The following is a 17,001-nucleotide window of genomic DNA, read 5'->3' on the forward strand; positions in this document are numbered from 1 at the left end:
ACCCCTAAAGATACCCTCAAGATGAGCATAGTCCCTCAATGTCGTGACACAAGACCTGGTGTGTCGCGACGTCACCTCTGTATGGGAAATAATTACAATCTAGCGTTTTGGTCTGCACAATCAAACATTAAACATGAGCACAACAAATAACCTAGGTTTAAGGATGACGTCAACTCTAAAGTCTATAAATAGGTTCATTTAACACATGTTATGTACAACTTTCGTATTGTATAATTTTCTTCTTAGATTAGTCTTTTATTTTTCTTTTTTCTGAGGCTTTAGGTTTATTTCGATTTTATTATTTGTTCTTGTGAAAGAAATTAGATTTCTGAAACATAATCAAACTCTACGAGGATTCTGTATTCAATTCTAATACAAATTAGGCTTTCTCTAAACTTTGTATTCTTGAATTATTATTCAGTTTTACTCCTTCTATCAAGTTTATATTGTTTATGAGATCCATGAGGAACTAATCCTCTTGTGGGGGATTAGCAAGTGGAAGTATGATTAATTAACTGTTTTGCAAGGTTCTCTTAGTGGATCATCTATTTAGGACAGGAAGAACCTAAACCTAGGCCTAACAACCCTAGGAAATCATTAAGGTGGGAATTAACCCAAATTTGGTATGGCCTATCCATAAACACCTTAACCATGAAACAGTTTGGACTGTGAGGTCAAGAGATAAGTAGTTCTTTCTGGCTTATTATTCTAGTGGAAGATCAGAAGATCCTACTAGGTTATTGACTAATGGATTGAACAAGAAAACCTGAAGTCACAGTTGATTATGTTTACCGAAACGAGCTAATCACCCATGCCCATATTTGATATATATTATTATTTGATTTCTCGTGATTCCTTTCTTTCTTCATTATTATTATTAGTACAGATCACCAAAACCATTCTTTTTATATCATCGTAATATAATTCATTTAAAGTACTAATTAGATTTTTTTACTCTTAGGTTAGAATTAATTTAGTGTTTGCCTCCCTTGGTTACGATCCTCAGAGTACTCATCTATTTCATTGTAACTATATTTCAACAAGACCCATATACTTGCGAATATCGCCTTTTTATTTATTTTGTGTAGGATTTCTACTCTAGACGTTGGTACATCCAAAGATGGTCAAGTTGTTGGCACCGTTGTTGGGGAGGCAACGTCACTGATTTAATTTTAATTTTTGCATATTAATAGAATAATTAGTAAAGTTCTAGATTATAGTTATGATTTAATTATTCTTACTAATCTTTTCTCTTTAGGTTTAGTTTATGACTTGTAGTAGGGGAACACCTATAGGTCCAGTCATAGATCTATAAAGAAAAATCTACAGGAATCATCAATAACAATAGCAAGAGCAACAACAACCAATGCAGAATCAACTACTTGTTGGAGGTAATTTACCACCTTGTGAGAATCCACCATTTGACAAAGCTAACAATAACAACCTACAAGATCCATCACCATCGCGACAACTACCTGTAACAATATTATGCCATGTAATGTAAGGACTATGAGGGAATATATGCTACTGAATTTGGATATGGTTCAAGAGAGTATAACGAGGCCAGCCATCATGGCTAGTAATTTCGAGAGCAAGCCAGCTATGATCCAGATGATCCAAAATAATTTGCAATTTTGAGGAATGATGACAGAAGACCCGAGTTAGCATCTAAAATGGTTCCTCCAGATTTTTCATACCTTCAAATATCATGGGGTCACTGGTAATGCTATTCGTCTTCAATTGTTCCCCTTTTCATTAATTGATAATGTCTTGGTTAGATTCGAAGGCACCAGGATCAATCACAACATGGGAAAAACTCACAGGAGAATTCCTACAAAATTTCTTCCCCATTACCAAGACTATCTAGCTAAGAAGGGAAATTTCTATGTTTAAACAATGAGAAGGAGAAAGTTTTCACGAAGGATGAGAGTGTTTTAAAATGATGATTTAGAAATACCCACACCATGGATTGCTTGAGTGGTTACGACTACAAATTTTCTACAATGGGTTGGATGTGCACTTAAGGTTAAGATTAGATGGAGTCGTAGGAGTTGCCTTAATGAATCGAACATGTGATGATACGTACTAATTAATAGAAAATATGGCAATGAAATCCTGCTAGTGGTTAATTGAATGACATAGATATGGCCAGAGACCATCTACAGTAAAGGCTGCCCATAAGGACGATAGATATCAATAACTAGTGGACAGAATCAATCGTATAGAGTCTGAGAATAGTGTAAAATCTATATATAGAGTGGACAAACCACTTTTCCATTACATCAATAATCCTATGAGGATGTGAATTGCATAAGGAATAAGGGTGGAAACCTTTATTCAAATACTTATAGACCGAGTGGAGAGATCACCCAAAACTGAGATGGGGAGGAAATCAACCTCCTTATTTAGAGAAACCTCAAGAAAGGGCCAACCAAAATGACCATATTGTATTTGGTAAATTTTTGGATCAAATTGAAGGGGAAATGTAGTCAATAAGGACAGATGTAAAGTAGGTGTAGTCTGAGTGCACCAATTTAGCAAAAACATTGACTAAACTAGAAGTTTAGATGAGCCAGTTCCCCCGAGGGCCCTAGGAAGAACTGTTCTAAATACTTCGGGCCCAACCTTTAATTGCGAGTAGCTGCATTGATTGGGCTGCTGTAGAACAGGTTCAGTTGGCTGATTCGATTCGAGCCCTCCTAACCACCGACCCTTGGGAGCTATTCTTTGGGATTCTCGAGCCAACATACCTTGAGCTCACGATGGAACTTGTAATATCCCGAATTAGGGCCTAATCAGAATAGTGGTTTCGTGACCACAAATCCGAGATAGAAATAATTATTTTATAATTATTTTGATGATTATGATATGATTTCATGATTGTGTGAAAATTACGTGATGAAATTCTATGCCTAAAGTGCTTAAATTGAAAGTAGGGACTAAATCGAATAAGTTGTAAAACATGCATTCTAGAAGTTTTTTGTATGAAATTGTTTTGGAATATTAATGAGGAGGTCTTAAATAGAAATTTGACCAATTTTAAGTTCATGGACAAAATTAGGACATGGAAGGAATTTTTGGAAAGTTTAGTAGTAAGGGTATTTTGGTCATTTAGTTATTAAAATGAATTAAAAACAAAATTAAAAGCCAATTTTTGTCCATCTTCTTCATTAGGCCGAAATTTCAAGGGTTCTCCATAGCTAGGGTTTGTTTCAAGCTTCCAAGCTCCATAGTAAGTGATTCCAAGCCCCGTTTTTAATGTTCTTTACGTTTTTGGAATCCCGGTAGCTCGATTAAGCTTATGTTAGCAATAATTCAACCTAGGGTTTATATTTGGAAAAATACCCATAGGTGAAATTTGTGTATTTTGATGTTTTATGATAGAATATGGGGTTTTAAATTATGTTAGACAACTTGTACTACTCGATTTTAAGCAAAAACGAGTAAAAGGGCTTAATCGGTAAAAATACCTAATAGTCACAAGTACATGTTAGAGTGAGAATTTGATGTTGCCATAGAAGAGAAAAGTGATCAGCATGTTGTAAAACATAAGAATAAGGAATAAAGTTTAATCCCGAGCCTAGGGGCAAAAATGTAAATATGCAAAAGTTTAGGGGGAAAATTGTAATTTTACCAAAATTTGAGTTAAGGATTAATTTGATAATGTGAGTTTTAAATGAGCTAAATGTGTTATTTTAGATCAAGAAAGACGTGGAATCGACCTCAATCGAGGAAAAGAAAAGATTGTGGACTAAATTGCAAAATCTTTATATTTTGGTACCAAGGTAAGTTCATGTGTAAATGTAGTAACATAATTGTCATTTTAACCAATTTAATGTTGTTTATATGATATGATGCTGATTATTATCATGAAATATTATGCTTTGTAGTTATTGTTGAATAATATGTAATTATGTGAATTACTTGATGAGTATGAACTATCACCGAAGTACCGATTTCGATATTCCGTGGAAGACGGCAAAGATGTTTGATCGAGGAAAACGCCCGTTTGAACCTTAGGAATAGATTAGGATACAAGTGACATGTCACTAGGATGGTTGAGCATCCGAACTCGTTGAGTTGAGTCCGAGTTCGTGAAATGTAACTAGGAATCCGAACTCGTTGAGTTGAGTCCGAGTTCACTTATGGATGCGAACGCCCGAGCTCATTGAGTTGAGTCTGAGTTCACTTATGGGCGGGTTACATGGTAGCTTGATTACATATGAGGCTCTTATATGCAAATTATCCATGTATCCGAATTATATTCCGATGTGTTCAACGGGTAAAGTTTTACTCAAATGGAGGAATACTCGAGATGAAAAGAGACGTATTGGTAAGTGATGAGAAATGGATATTTTGGACAGGTATGTATTTAACCCTCGGGTTGAGTGTTGATTACAACCACGATAAGGTAATAAGATGATGGAAAATGATTAAAAAATGTGATAAGTGTGTTGATGATATATGCTAATGTTGATTAGTTTGATTGTTTGTTATGTTATTTATTATTTACATATGAACTTACTAAGCATTTATGCTTACTCCCTCCTTCTTACTCATTGTAGTTTTGGACAAGCCAGTTCAAGAGTCGGGATAGGTTGAAGGCTCAGTCACACTATCAAGAAGATTTTTGGTAAATGGCTTGTAAATTTAAGTATGGCATGTATAGCAATATACTTATTTTGTGTAAATGATCTTATGATATGGTGACAGAATGGTTGAGAAAATATTTGATAATGATAAATTATGAAAATGGTAAGTTTAGATTATGTTTGATGTTAAGGAAAATTATTAAGATACTTAGTGCATAAAAACTCATAAGAGGGATGAAATTTGCCATAAACAGAATACTGCAGCAACACTGACGCGAGTTTGAAAATTTACTAAAAATCATAGAAATTGAATTTGGTGATGGACTACATATCAAATTGAATCTTATTATGTCTAGTGTCACATGAAACAAATGAAACAGGTAAAGGAATTATATGTTAGAAGATATTTGAATTTTAGTGAAACAGGTTCATAGCAGTTTCTGAATCCCCTGTTCCTAATTTAGAAATTCACCATAAATTGTAACAATATAATTAGGTGGTTTATTTTATATCCTCAGAATACTTATTGAGTCTAGTTTTAGGAGAAAGAAACCTCATAGTCATATGAATTTTTTACAGAGAGAAATGTGGTTCGTAGTAAACAGAGGTCAGACCAGTCAAGTCCTGAAACAGGGGTAACTTTAACTAATAAACTGTATTAATTAGCCCAACCAAAAATTTTATAAAAAAATTAGTAGATAGGTATATGAGTCTAGATTCAGGGAAAATTTACGGATCTTGATTTCGAGTTTTGTAACTCGAGATATGATTTTTCTTGTGACTGTGATGCAAGTAGCTTAAAAGCTGTGAATGTAGAAACAAATAATTCAAAGTTCTAAAAATGTTAAATTAAGCTTAGTAACACCTCATACTCGACTCCGGCGACAGTCTCGAGCGTGGGGGCGTTACATTTAGTGGTATCAGAGTAGGTTTAGTCAGTTCTCGGACTACGTGTTGTATGTACGGATTTTGCTATACATGCCATATGTATAAATTGTGATAGTGTGACGACTTCTGACCTTTTTAAATGATTTTTTTTATAGTAAATGGATCCCGATCCAGCTGTGGCAGATGCAGTAGAGAGTAATGCGCCAGCCCCGGCTGAAGGGGTAGCGCCGACTGAAAACCCACCTCCTACTGTTGGTCAGGGAGGAGGAGAAAGGGGTCGAGAAGCCTTTCTCCAAATGATGAGTGCATGGTACACTGAGTTCGTTCGTACGAACCCAAATGTACAACCTCCCCCACCTCCCCCAATTCCTCAACCTGTACCCCCGATGCCTCAAGGTATGGATCTGATGAAATTTCACAGAACTCCAGTTGATAGAATTCGCAAGCAAGGGGCCGAAGAATTTAAAGAAAATATTGATGATGATGCTGAGAGAGCAGAGTTCTGGCTTGAAAATTCAATCCGGGTATTTGACGAATTATCTTGTACACCTGAAGAATGTTTGAAATGCGCTATATCTTTGTTGAGGGATTCAGCTTATAATTGGTGGAAGACTTTGATTTCGGTGGTACCGAAAGAGAAAATAACTTGGGAATTCTTTCAAGAAGAGTTTCGGAAGAAATATATTAGTGAAAGATTTATTGATCAGAAGCGTAAAGAATTTCTTGAGCTGAAGCAAGGTAATATGACGGTTACAGAATATGAAAGAGAGTTTGTTCGATTAAGTGAGTATGCCAGAGAGTATGTTCCTACAGAGGCCAAGATGTGCTGACGATTTGAAGACGGGCTCAACGAAGACATCAAGGTATTTGTTGGAATTCTTGAATTAAAAGAAATGGTAGTATTGGTTGATCGAGCTTGTAAGGCCAAAGAATTACTTAAAGAAAAGAAAAAGGTAGAGGCTGAGACTAGAAATTGGAAGAAAAGACCGATGAGTGGTTCATTTTCACAGCAACCTGGAAAGTCAAGGAATATGAATCCTCGTTCCCAAGCTTCAGCTGGGCAATCATATGGGAATTATAAGAAGCAAAATGTGGGTCCTAAATCCCAGACTACTTCGGCAGCCAGTGTAGGGAACTCGAGATTTGTTAAACCTGAGTGCCAGCGGTGTGGTAGAAATCATTTTGGTCCGTGTAGAGCAAATGAATGTTTTCGATGTGGTTCTTCGGATCATTTTATTAGAGACTGCCCAGAGAGAGCTGAAAAAGAAAAATTTCAGAATACAAAAACAGGTGGGGCGGATTCGAGAGGAAGATATCCAAGAAAAGCTGGAAGCGAAGCAAGCAGTAAGAATGAAGCCAGGGATGCACCAGTTAGACCTGAAGGAAGGGCTCCGGCTAGAACTTATGCTATTAAAGCGCGTGAAGATGCTTCCTCACCTGATGTGATTACCGGTACATTTTCCCTCTATAATGTTAATGTTATTGCTTTGATTGATCCCGGTTCTACTCATTCATATGTGTGCATGAAATTGGTGTCTAGTATGAATATACCTGTTGAGAACACAGAATTTATGATTAGAGTGTCGAATCCGTTAGGCAAATGTGTGACTGTCGATAAAGTATGTAAGAAATGTCCTTTAATGATTCGGGATCATTACTTTCCGGCCGACTTGATGTTGTTGCCATTTGATGAGTTTGATGTTATTTTGGGTATGGATTGGTTGACATTGCATGATGCTAAAATAAATTGCAAAGAAAAGATTATAGAATTAAAGTGTGGAAATGGTGAAACTCTGCGGGTTGAATCAGATAAATCAGAGGCATTGCCTAGTGTGATTTCTTCAATGTCGGCTCAAAGATATCTGAGAAAGGGTTATGAAGCTTATTTGGCGTATGTAATTAATACAAAAGAAGTTGAAAAGAAAGTTGAATCAGTGCCGGTTGTATGTGAATTTGCGGACGTATTTCCAGAAGAATTACCGGGTTTGCCTCCAGTCAGGGAAGTAGAATTTGGTATTGATTTGATACCGGGAACAGCTCCGATTTCGATTGCTCCGTATAGAATGGCACCAGCAGAGCTGAAGGAATTAAAGTCGCAGTTGCAGGAGTTGACTGATAAAGGTTTTGTGAGACTGAGTTTTTCACCTTGGGGTGCTCCCGTGTTATTTGTGAAAAAGAAGGATGGTTCTATAAGGTTGTGTGTTGATTATCGGCAGTTAAACAAGGTGACAATCAAAAACAAGTATCCGTTGCCAAGAATTGATGATTTGTTTGATCAGCTAAAAGGAGCGACATGGTTTTCAAAGATTGACTTGAGATCTGGGTATTACCAACTGCGGGTAAAAGAGTCGGATGTGCCTAAAACTGCTTTTGGAACAAGGTATGGTCATTATGAATTTTTAGTTATGCCATTCGGATTGACAAATACTCCTGTTGTGTTTATGGATTTAATGAATCGCATATTTCGGCCAGACTTGGACAAATTTGTTGTGGTGTTTATAGATGATATTTTAATTTATTCAAAAGATGATACAGAGCATGCTGAGCATTTGAGGATAGTTTTGCAAACTTTGAGAAATAAGCAGCTGTATGCTAAGTTTAGTAAAAGTGAATTTTGGCTTCGAGAAGTTGGATTTTTGGGTCATATTGTTTCAGGTGATGGTATACGGGTTGATCCTAGTAAAATTTCAGCCATTGTTGATTGGAAACCACCGAAAAATGTAACCGAAGTTAGAAGTTTCTTGGGGCTAGCTGGGTATTATCGGTGATTTGTAAATGGATTTTCTATAATTGCTGCTCCTATAACTAGATTACTCCAAAAGGATGTTAAATTTGAATGGACGGAAGAATGTCAACAGAGTTTTGAAGAATTGAAAAAGTTATTAACAGAGGCACCAGTGTTAGTACAGCCCGAATCAGGTAAAGAATTTGTGGTGTATAGTGATGCTTCTCTAAATGGTTTGGGGTGTGTGCTCATGCAAGAAAGAAAAGTGGTGGCATATGCTTCGAGGCAGTTAAAACCTCATGAGAGGAATTATCCTACTCACGATTTGGAATTGGCTGCGGTGGTGTTTGCTTTGAAAATTTGGCAACATTATTTGTATGGTGAAAAGTGCCGGGTATATACCGACCATAAAAGTCTTAAGTACTTGATGTCACAAAAAGACTTGAATTTAAGACAGCAAAGATGGTTGGAATTATTGAAAGATTACGAGCTTGTTATTGATTATCATCCGGGAAAAGCGAATGTGGTTGCTGATGCTTTGAGCAGAAAGTTGTTGTTTGCTTTGAGAGTTATGAACACTCAATTGAAAGTGTCAGATGATGGTTCGATTCTAGCAGAGTTAAGAGCAATACCGATGTTTTTATAAGAGATTTTTGAAGCTCAGAAAAATGATTAAGATTTGCTAGCCAAGAGAAAACAGTGTGAAGTTGATACGGGATCAGATTTCAGAATCGGTTCTGATGGTTGTTTGATGTTTAAAAATCGGATTTGTGTACCGAAAAATGATGAGTTGATTCAAAAGATTTTGCATGAAGCACATAATAGTTGTTTAGCGGTTCATCCGGGCAGTACGAAGATGTATAATGACTTGAAGAAAATGTACTAGTGGAGTGGAATGAAAAGAGATATTTCCGAGTTTGTATCAAAGTGCTTAGTTTGTCAACAAGTGAAAGCTGAACACCAAGTGCCTTTGGGATTACTTCAGCCTATTATGGTTCCTGAATGGAAATGGGATCGGATTACTATGGATTTTGTTTCAGGATTGCCATTGACTCCAGGAAAGAAAGATGCCATCTTGGTAATAGTTGACAAATTAACTAAGTCGGCTCATTTTATCCCGGTACGTACGGATTATTCTCTTAACAAGTTGGCTGAACTGTATATTAGAGAAATTGTTAGATTACACGGAATACCATTGTCGATTATTTCAGATAGAGATCCAAGGTTTACCTCGCGGTTTTGGCAAAAGTTGCAAGACGCGTTAGGTACAAAGTTAAATTTCAGTACTGCTTTTCATCCACAAACTGATGGACAATCAGAGAGAGTAATTCAGATTCTTGAAGATATGCTTAGATGTTGTGTATTGGAATTTCAAGGAAGTTGGGAAAGATATTTGCCGCTGGTAGAATTTACTTACAACAATAGTTATTAGACGAGCTTGAAAATGGCACCTTATGAAGCATTATATGGTCGTAAGTGCCGAACACCATTGTATTGGACTGAACTCAAGGAAAATCAGATTTATGGAGTTGATCTAATAAAAGAAACTAAAGAAAAAGTGAAAGTAATTCGAGATTGTTTGAACGCTGCTTCAGATAGACAGAAATCTTATGCAGATCTAAAACGAAAGGACATTGAATTTCAAGTTGGTGATAAAGTATTTTTAAAGGTGTCTCCGTAGAAGAAAGTCCTTAGATTTGGACGGAAGGGCAAATTAAGTCCGCGTTTTATTGGGTCGTATGAAGTAATTGAGAAAGTTGGACCGGTAGCATATCGGCTAGCATTACCACCTGAATTAGAGAAGATTCATGATGTGTTCCACGTATCTATGTTACATCGGTATCGTTCGGATCCTTCAAATTTAGTTTCACCGACAGAAATTGAACTACAACCAGATATGACCTACGAAGAAGAACCGATTAAGATTTTAGCTCGAGAGGTCAAACAACTAAGGAATAAAAATGTTGCACTTGTGAAGGTGTTGTGGGAAAGGCATGGAGTAGAAGAAGCTACATGGGAATCCGAAGAAACTATGAGAAATCAATACCCACATCTGTTTACAGGTAAGATTTTCGAGGATGAAAATCCTTAAAGGGGGGAGAGTTGTAATATCCCGAATTAGGGCCTAATCAGAATAGTAGTTTCTTGACCACAAATCCGAGATAGAAATAATTATTTTATAATTATTTTGATGATTATGATATGATTGCATGATTGTGTGAAAATTTCGTGATGAAATTCTATGCCTAAAGTGCTTAAATTGAAAGTAGGGACTAAATCGAATAAGTTGCAAAACTTGCATTCTAGAAGTTTTTTGCATGAAATTGTTTTGGAATATTAATGAGGAGGTCTTAAATAGCAATTTGACCAATTTTAAGTTCATGGACAAAATTAGGACATGGAAGGAATTTTTGGAAAGTTTAGTAGTAAGGGTATTTTGGTCATTTAGTTATTAAAATGAATTAAAAACAAAATTAAAAGCCAATTTTTGTCCATCTTCTTCATTAGGCCGAAATTTCAAGGGTTCTCCATAGCTAGGGTTTGTTTCAAGCTTCCAAGCTCCATAGTAAGTGATTCCAAGCCCCGTTTTTAATGTTCTTTACGTTTTTGGAATCCCGGTAGCTCGATTAAGCTTATGTTAGCAATAATTCAACCTAGGGTTTATATTTGGAAAAATACCCATCGGTAAAATTTGTGTATTTTGATGTTTTATGATAGAATATGGGGTTTTAAATTATGTTAGACAACTTGTACTACTCGATTTTAAGCAAAAACGAGTAAAAGGGCTTAATCGGTAAAAATACCTAATAGTCACAAGTACATGTTAGAGTGAGAATTTGATGTTGCCATAGAAGAGAAAAGTGATCAGCATGTTGTAAAACATAAGAATAAGGAATAAAGTTTAATCCCGAGCCTAGGGGCAAAATGTAAATATTCAAAAGTTTAGGGGCAAAATTGTAATTTTGCCAAAATTTGAGTTAAGGATTAATTTGATAATGTGAGTATTAAATGAGCTAAATGTGTTATTTTAGATCAAGAAAGACGTGGAATCGACCTCAATCGAGGAAAAGAAAAGATTGTGGACTAAATTGCAAAATCTTTATATTTTGGTACCAAGGTAAGTTCATGTGTAAATGTAGTAACAGAATTGTCATTTTAACCAATTTAATGTTGTTTATATGATATGATGCTGATTATTATCATGAAATATTATGTTTTGTGGTTATTGTTGAATAATATGTAATTATGTGAATTACTTGATGAGTATGAACTATCACCGAAGTACCGATTTCGATATTCTGTGGAAGACGGCAAAGATGTGTGATCGAGGAAAATGCCCGTTTGAACCTTAGGAATAGATTAGGATACAAGTGACATGTCACTAGGATGGTTGAGCATCCGAACTCGTTGAGTTGAGTCCGAGTTCACTTATGGATGCGAATGTCCGAACTCGTTGAGTTGAGTCCGAGTTCGTGAAATGTAACTAGGCATCCGAACTCGTTGAGTTGTGTCCGAGTTCACTTATGGATGCGAACGCCCGAGCTCGTTGAGTTGAGTCCGAGTTCACTTATGGGCGGGTTACATGGTAGCTTGATTACATATGAGGCTCTTATATGCAAATTATCCATGTATTCGAATTATATTCCGATGTGTTCAACGGGTAAAGTTTTACTCAAATGGAGGAATACTCGAGATGAAAAGAGACGTATTGGTAAGTGATGAGAAATGGATATTTTGGACAGGTATGTATTTAACCCTCGGGTTGAGTGTTGATTACAACCACGATAAGGTAATAAGATGATGGAAAATGATTAAAAAATGTGATAAGTGTGTTGATGATATATGCTAATGTTGATTAGTTTGATTGTTTGTTATGTTATTTATTATTTAGATATGAACTTAATAAGCATTTATGCTTACTCCCTCCTTCTTACTCATTGTAGTTTTGGACAAGCCAGTTCAGGAGTCGGGATAGGTTGAAGGCTCAGTCACACTATCAGGAAGATTTTTGGTAAATGGCTTGTAAATTTAAGTATGGCATGTATAGCAATATACTTATTTTGTGTAAATGATCTTATGATATGGTGACAGAATGGTTGAGAAAATATTTGATAATGATAAATTATGAAAATGGTAAGTTTAGATTATGTTTGATGTTAAGGAAAATTATTAAGATACTTAGTGCATAAAAACTCATAAGAGGGATGAAATTTGCCATAAACAGAATACTGCAGCAACACTGACGCGAGTTTTAAAATTTACTAAAAATCATAGCAATTGAATTTGCTGATGGACTACATATCAAATTGAATCTTATTATTTCTAGTGTCACATGAAACAAATGAAACAGGTAAAGGAATTATATGTTAGAAGATATTTGAATTTTAGTGAAACAGGTTCATAGCAGTTTCTGAATCCCCTGTTCCTACTTTAGAAATTCACCATAAATTGTAAAGATATAATTAGGTGGTGTATTTTATATCCTCAGAATCCTTATTTAGTCTAGTTTTAGGAGAAATAAACCTCATAGTCATATGAATTTTGTACGGAGAGAAATATGGTTCGTAGTAAACAGAGGTCAGACCAGTCAAGTCCTAAAACAGGGGTAACTTTAACTAATAAACTGTACTAATTGGCCCAACCAAAAATTTTATAAAAGAATTAGTAGATAGGTATATGCGTCTAGATTCAGGGAAAATTTACGGATCTTGATTTCAAGTTTCGTAACTCGAGATATGATTTTTCTTGTGACTGTGACGCAAGTAGCTTAAAAGCTGTGAATGTAGAAACAAATAATCCAAAGTTCTAAAAATGTTAAATTAAGCTTAGTAACACCTCATACTCGACTCCGGCGACGGTCTCGGGCGTGGGGGCATTACAGAACTATGCTCAATGTTCCATCTTCAAATCGTAATGACAAACTACGATGATCCTGGCACGGTTCAATTTCGCCTAGGTGGATTAATCCGCCAGCTAAGTGTCCTAGAGTTTGGTGCTGCCCTAGGCTTATATACAGAAGAGTTCAAGGAAGAGAATGAACTACATGATCTCAGTCGCCACATACATTTCTCTCCCTCGAAGTGCTGGCATACTTTGTCCCCTGGCGTGGTCTCCTACAACTCTAGCCGCTCCAAGGCATCAGTTCTTCCACCATCCCTGAGGTACTTACACTGTAATAGCCCAAAATTGGGTCTAGTTGGAACATATGTTTCGGGACCACAAAATCCGAGAGAGAAATAATTATTTTATGATTATTTTGAAGTTTATGATATGATTGCATGATTGTGTGAAAATTTCGTGAAGAAATTCCATGCATAAAGTGCTCAATTTGAAGTTAGGGACTAAATTGAATAAGTTGTAAAACTTGCATTCTAGAAGTTTCTAGTATGAAATTGCTTTGAAATATTAATTAGGAGGTCTTAAATATAAATTTTACCAATTTCTAAGTGATGGACAAAAATTGGACATGGATAGAATTTTTGAAAGTTTAGTCAGGAATGGCATTTTGGTCATTCGGTAATTAAAAGAAATAAAAAGGGAAAATAAAGCCAAAATTGACTCATCTTTTTCATGGAGGCCGAAATTAGCATGGGGGAAGCCATGGCTAGGGTTTTCAAGCTTTCCAAGCTCAATAGTTCTTTACGTTTTTGGAATCCCGGTAATTTGATTAAGCTTATTCTAGCAATAATTTAAGCTAGGGTTCATATTTGGAAAAATACCCATAGGCTAAATGTGTTTATTTTGCTGTTTTATAAATCAACAAGAACACCATCCAAGTTCTGTATTGTGAGATAATTAATTTTTAGTGAAGAGAGGTCAGAACTATCAGAATGTGAAATAGGGGAAATTTTAATGAATTAACTGTACTAATTGGCTCAATCAAAAATTATGAAAATTTTATGGTGGAAAGATATGTGAGTCTATTTTCAGGGGAAATTTACGGATCTTAATTTGGAGATCTTTAGCTCGAATTATAAATAAGTAAGTGACTATGACTCGTGTGGATAGTTTGATGTGAGAATTTATTAGTAAATTGTGAAATCGTACTTACAAGAATGCTATATACATTAAGGATGTGGAATGGAGAGGAGAGGAGGAAAATAAATATATGTAGAATACATGGAAACTATGGTATATGACATATTGATATAATGAAATAAATGATATGTGTTTATAAGAAAACAGAAAGAGAATGATATGTATCATGACATGTATATATATATATGACTAGTCTCAATGTAATGCTTGTTGGGTATAGAGTTGAATTGAAATGTTTCAGGCAAACATGTTATTTTGCGCATCTAAATTGTGGTATTTTATAAAGATATGATCTAGTTTTAAATATGAATGCTTGATGATTAAGCTGAAGATATTTGGTAAGATGATAATCTTGGTATAAATGTATAAGTGGTACTATAATAAACAAGGTAAAATGAGTATGAGATACACATGTATGATGACATACAAATGCTATGTTTGTGGTTTAATTGAGAATATTTAATCATTAGATGAATACCATGTTATATGCTTTTGATTTTGTATAAGTGTGTAAGAGATTAAGGTTGACCAAAGCTTGGAAAGTAGCCCAGGTATATTCCACACAGGCGGTGACACGACCATGTGTCTCAGCCGTGTATGGAACACGACTTTGGGACACGGGCGTGTGGAGCCTTAAAGCATGAAATTTCTAAGATTTTTGTAAGTTCTCGGTTTAGTCCCGAACCCTTTCTAAAGTATGTTTTGGGCTTCGTAGACTCAAATAAGAGACTATGTGTAAGTGAATGAACGTTTTGAAAAATATAATGAAATTTTATGGCCCGTATTTTAGTTTAATGTTTGTATGTTTGTCCGGTAACGCCTCGTACCTTATCTAGGCCTCGGGTACGGGTAAGGGGTGTTACATTTAATGGTATCAGAGCAAGTTTAGTCAATTCTCAGACTAACATAGCAAGTGTGATTTAGTTATACATGCCACAAATATGTGATAGTGTGATGTCTCCCGACACTAATCAGGACCATTTTGTTTAAAATGAAGTATTCTCCAACCGAGCTACATCTAACCATTTTATAGTAGTATTGAAGTATTTGAATAACGTGTAGCTATGATGTGTTAAACTCGGGAAGGTATGAATAAGAATTCGTGATATATGTATATGTGATAATATATTAGATGAAAGTTTATAAAGTGATATATTTATTCATATTTGTTTGGCCTACATATGCTGTTGCATGCTTGACTAAATTAATTAGTATATGTGATGACTAAAGTTATTCAAAATTCATAGAATGTATGGGTGAGTGCACTTGTTTGAAATGAGATAATTGGAAATTTTATGTAAGACGGATATGAATAATAAATTGTTTGAAGTGGATAGTATGATTATAATAACATATGTGGATAATGAAAAAAAATGTGTCATATAAATATATGTCAGAATCGAGTGAGAGACTGTACAACCTCACCCCCTTACCGATGAGGTGTATATAGCAGAAATTCATGAGAATCATGTTGACTAAGTTCCGAAGTGTGGAATCAAAGAGTTCAGTGATAAAATAATTATAGATATGACCAGAGACTGAGAATGGTTGACAAGTGAAGGACAGAGTTAGAGAAATATCAGAGTTGACTGAGTTATCTTGGGATTCATATTGATGACAAAGTGTTTCTGAAAGTATCGACTTGAAAGCAATTAGTTAGTAATGCTGGAAATTATGAGAAAGATACTAAACTTCACTCCGGTAAGATTTTCGAGGACGAAAATCTGTAAAGGGGGGAGAGTTGTAATAGCCCAAAATTGGGTCTAGTTGGAACAGAGGTTTCGGGACCAAAAAATCCGAGAGAGAAATAATTATTTTATGATTATTTTGAGGTCTATGATATGATTGCATGATTGTGTGAAAATTTTGTGAAGAAATTCTATGCATAAAGTGCTCAATTTGAAGTTAGGGACTAAATTGAATAAGTTGGAAAACTTGCATTCTAGAAGTTTCTAGTATGAAATTCCTTTGAAATATTAATTAGGAGGTCCTAAATATAAATTTGACCAATTTCTAAGTGACGGAAAAAAATTGGACATTGATGGAATTTTTGAAAGTTTAGTAAGGAAGGGCATTTTGGTCATTTAGTAATTAAAAGAAATAAAAAGGGAAAATAAAGCCAAAATTGACTCGTATTTTTCATGGAGGCCGAAATTAGCATGGGGGAAGCCATGGCTAGGGTTTTCAAGCTTTCCAAGCTCAATAGTAAGTCCGTTCTAACCCCGTTTTTCAAGTTCTTTATGTTTTTGGATTCCCGGTAATTTGATTAAGCTTATTCTAGCAATAATTTAAGCTAGGGTTCATATTTGGAAAAATACCCATAGGTGAAATGTGTTTATTTTGCTGTTTTATGATAGAATATGAGGTTTTAAATTATGTTAGACAACTTGTGCTACTCAGTTTTGAGAGAAACCGAGTAAAAGGGCGAAATCAGTAAAAATACCTAATAGTCATAAGTATATGTTAGAGTGAGAATTTGATGTTGCCATAGAAGGTAAAAGTGATCATCATGTCATAAAACATAAGAATAAGGGATGAAGTTTAATTCCCGAGCCTAGGGGAAAAAGTGTAAATAAGCAAAAGTTTAGGGACAAAATTATAATTTTTCCAAAGTTTGAGTTAAGGACTGTTTTGAATAGTAAATTAATTAAATAAGTAAAATATGATGTTTTAGAACTCGGAAAATGAGATTTGAACCTAGAATGAGAGAAAAATCGAAAGTTGGGAAAGTTGGTAAAATGGCCGTTTTAGTATCGA

At 35.2% G+C, this 17,001-nt stretch overlaps 1 non-coding gene across 1 annotated transcript; it reads right to left on the minus strand.

Moving 5' to 3' along the window:
* Positions 1 to 1,865: 1,865 nt before the first annotated feature.
* On the minus strand, positions 1,866 to 1,971 carry LOC121205817 (small nucleolar RNA R71). The gene has a single exon (XR_005900890.1). It is a non-coding gene; the product is annotated as a small nucleolar RNA R71 (small nucleolar RNA).
* Positions 1,972 to 17,001: the final 15,030 nt, after the last annotated feature.

The sequence above is a fragment of the Gossypium hirsutum genome, chromosome A08 (genome assembly GCF_007990345.1).
Source record: "Gossypium hirsutum isolate 1008001.06 chromosome A08, Gossypium_hirsutum_v2.1, whole genome shotgun sequence".
NCBI classification, from domain to species: Eukaryota; Viridiplantae; Streptophyta; class Magnoliopsida; order Malvales; family Malvaceae; genus Gossypium; species Gossypium hirsutum.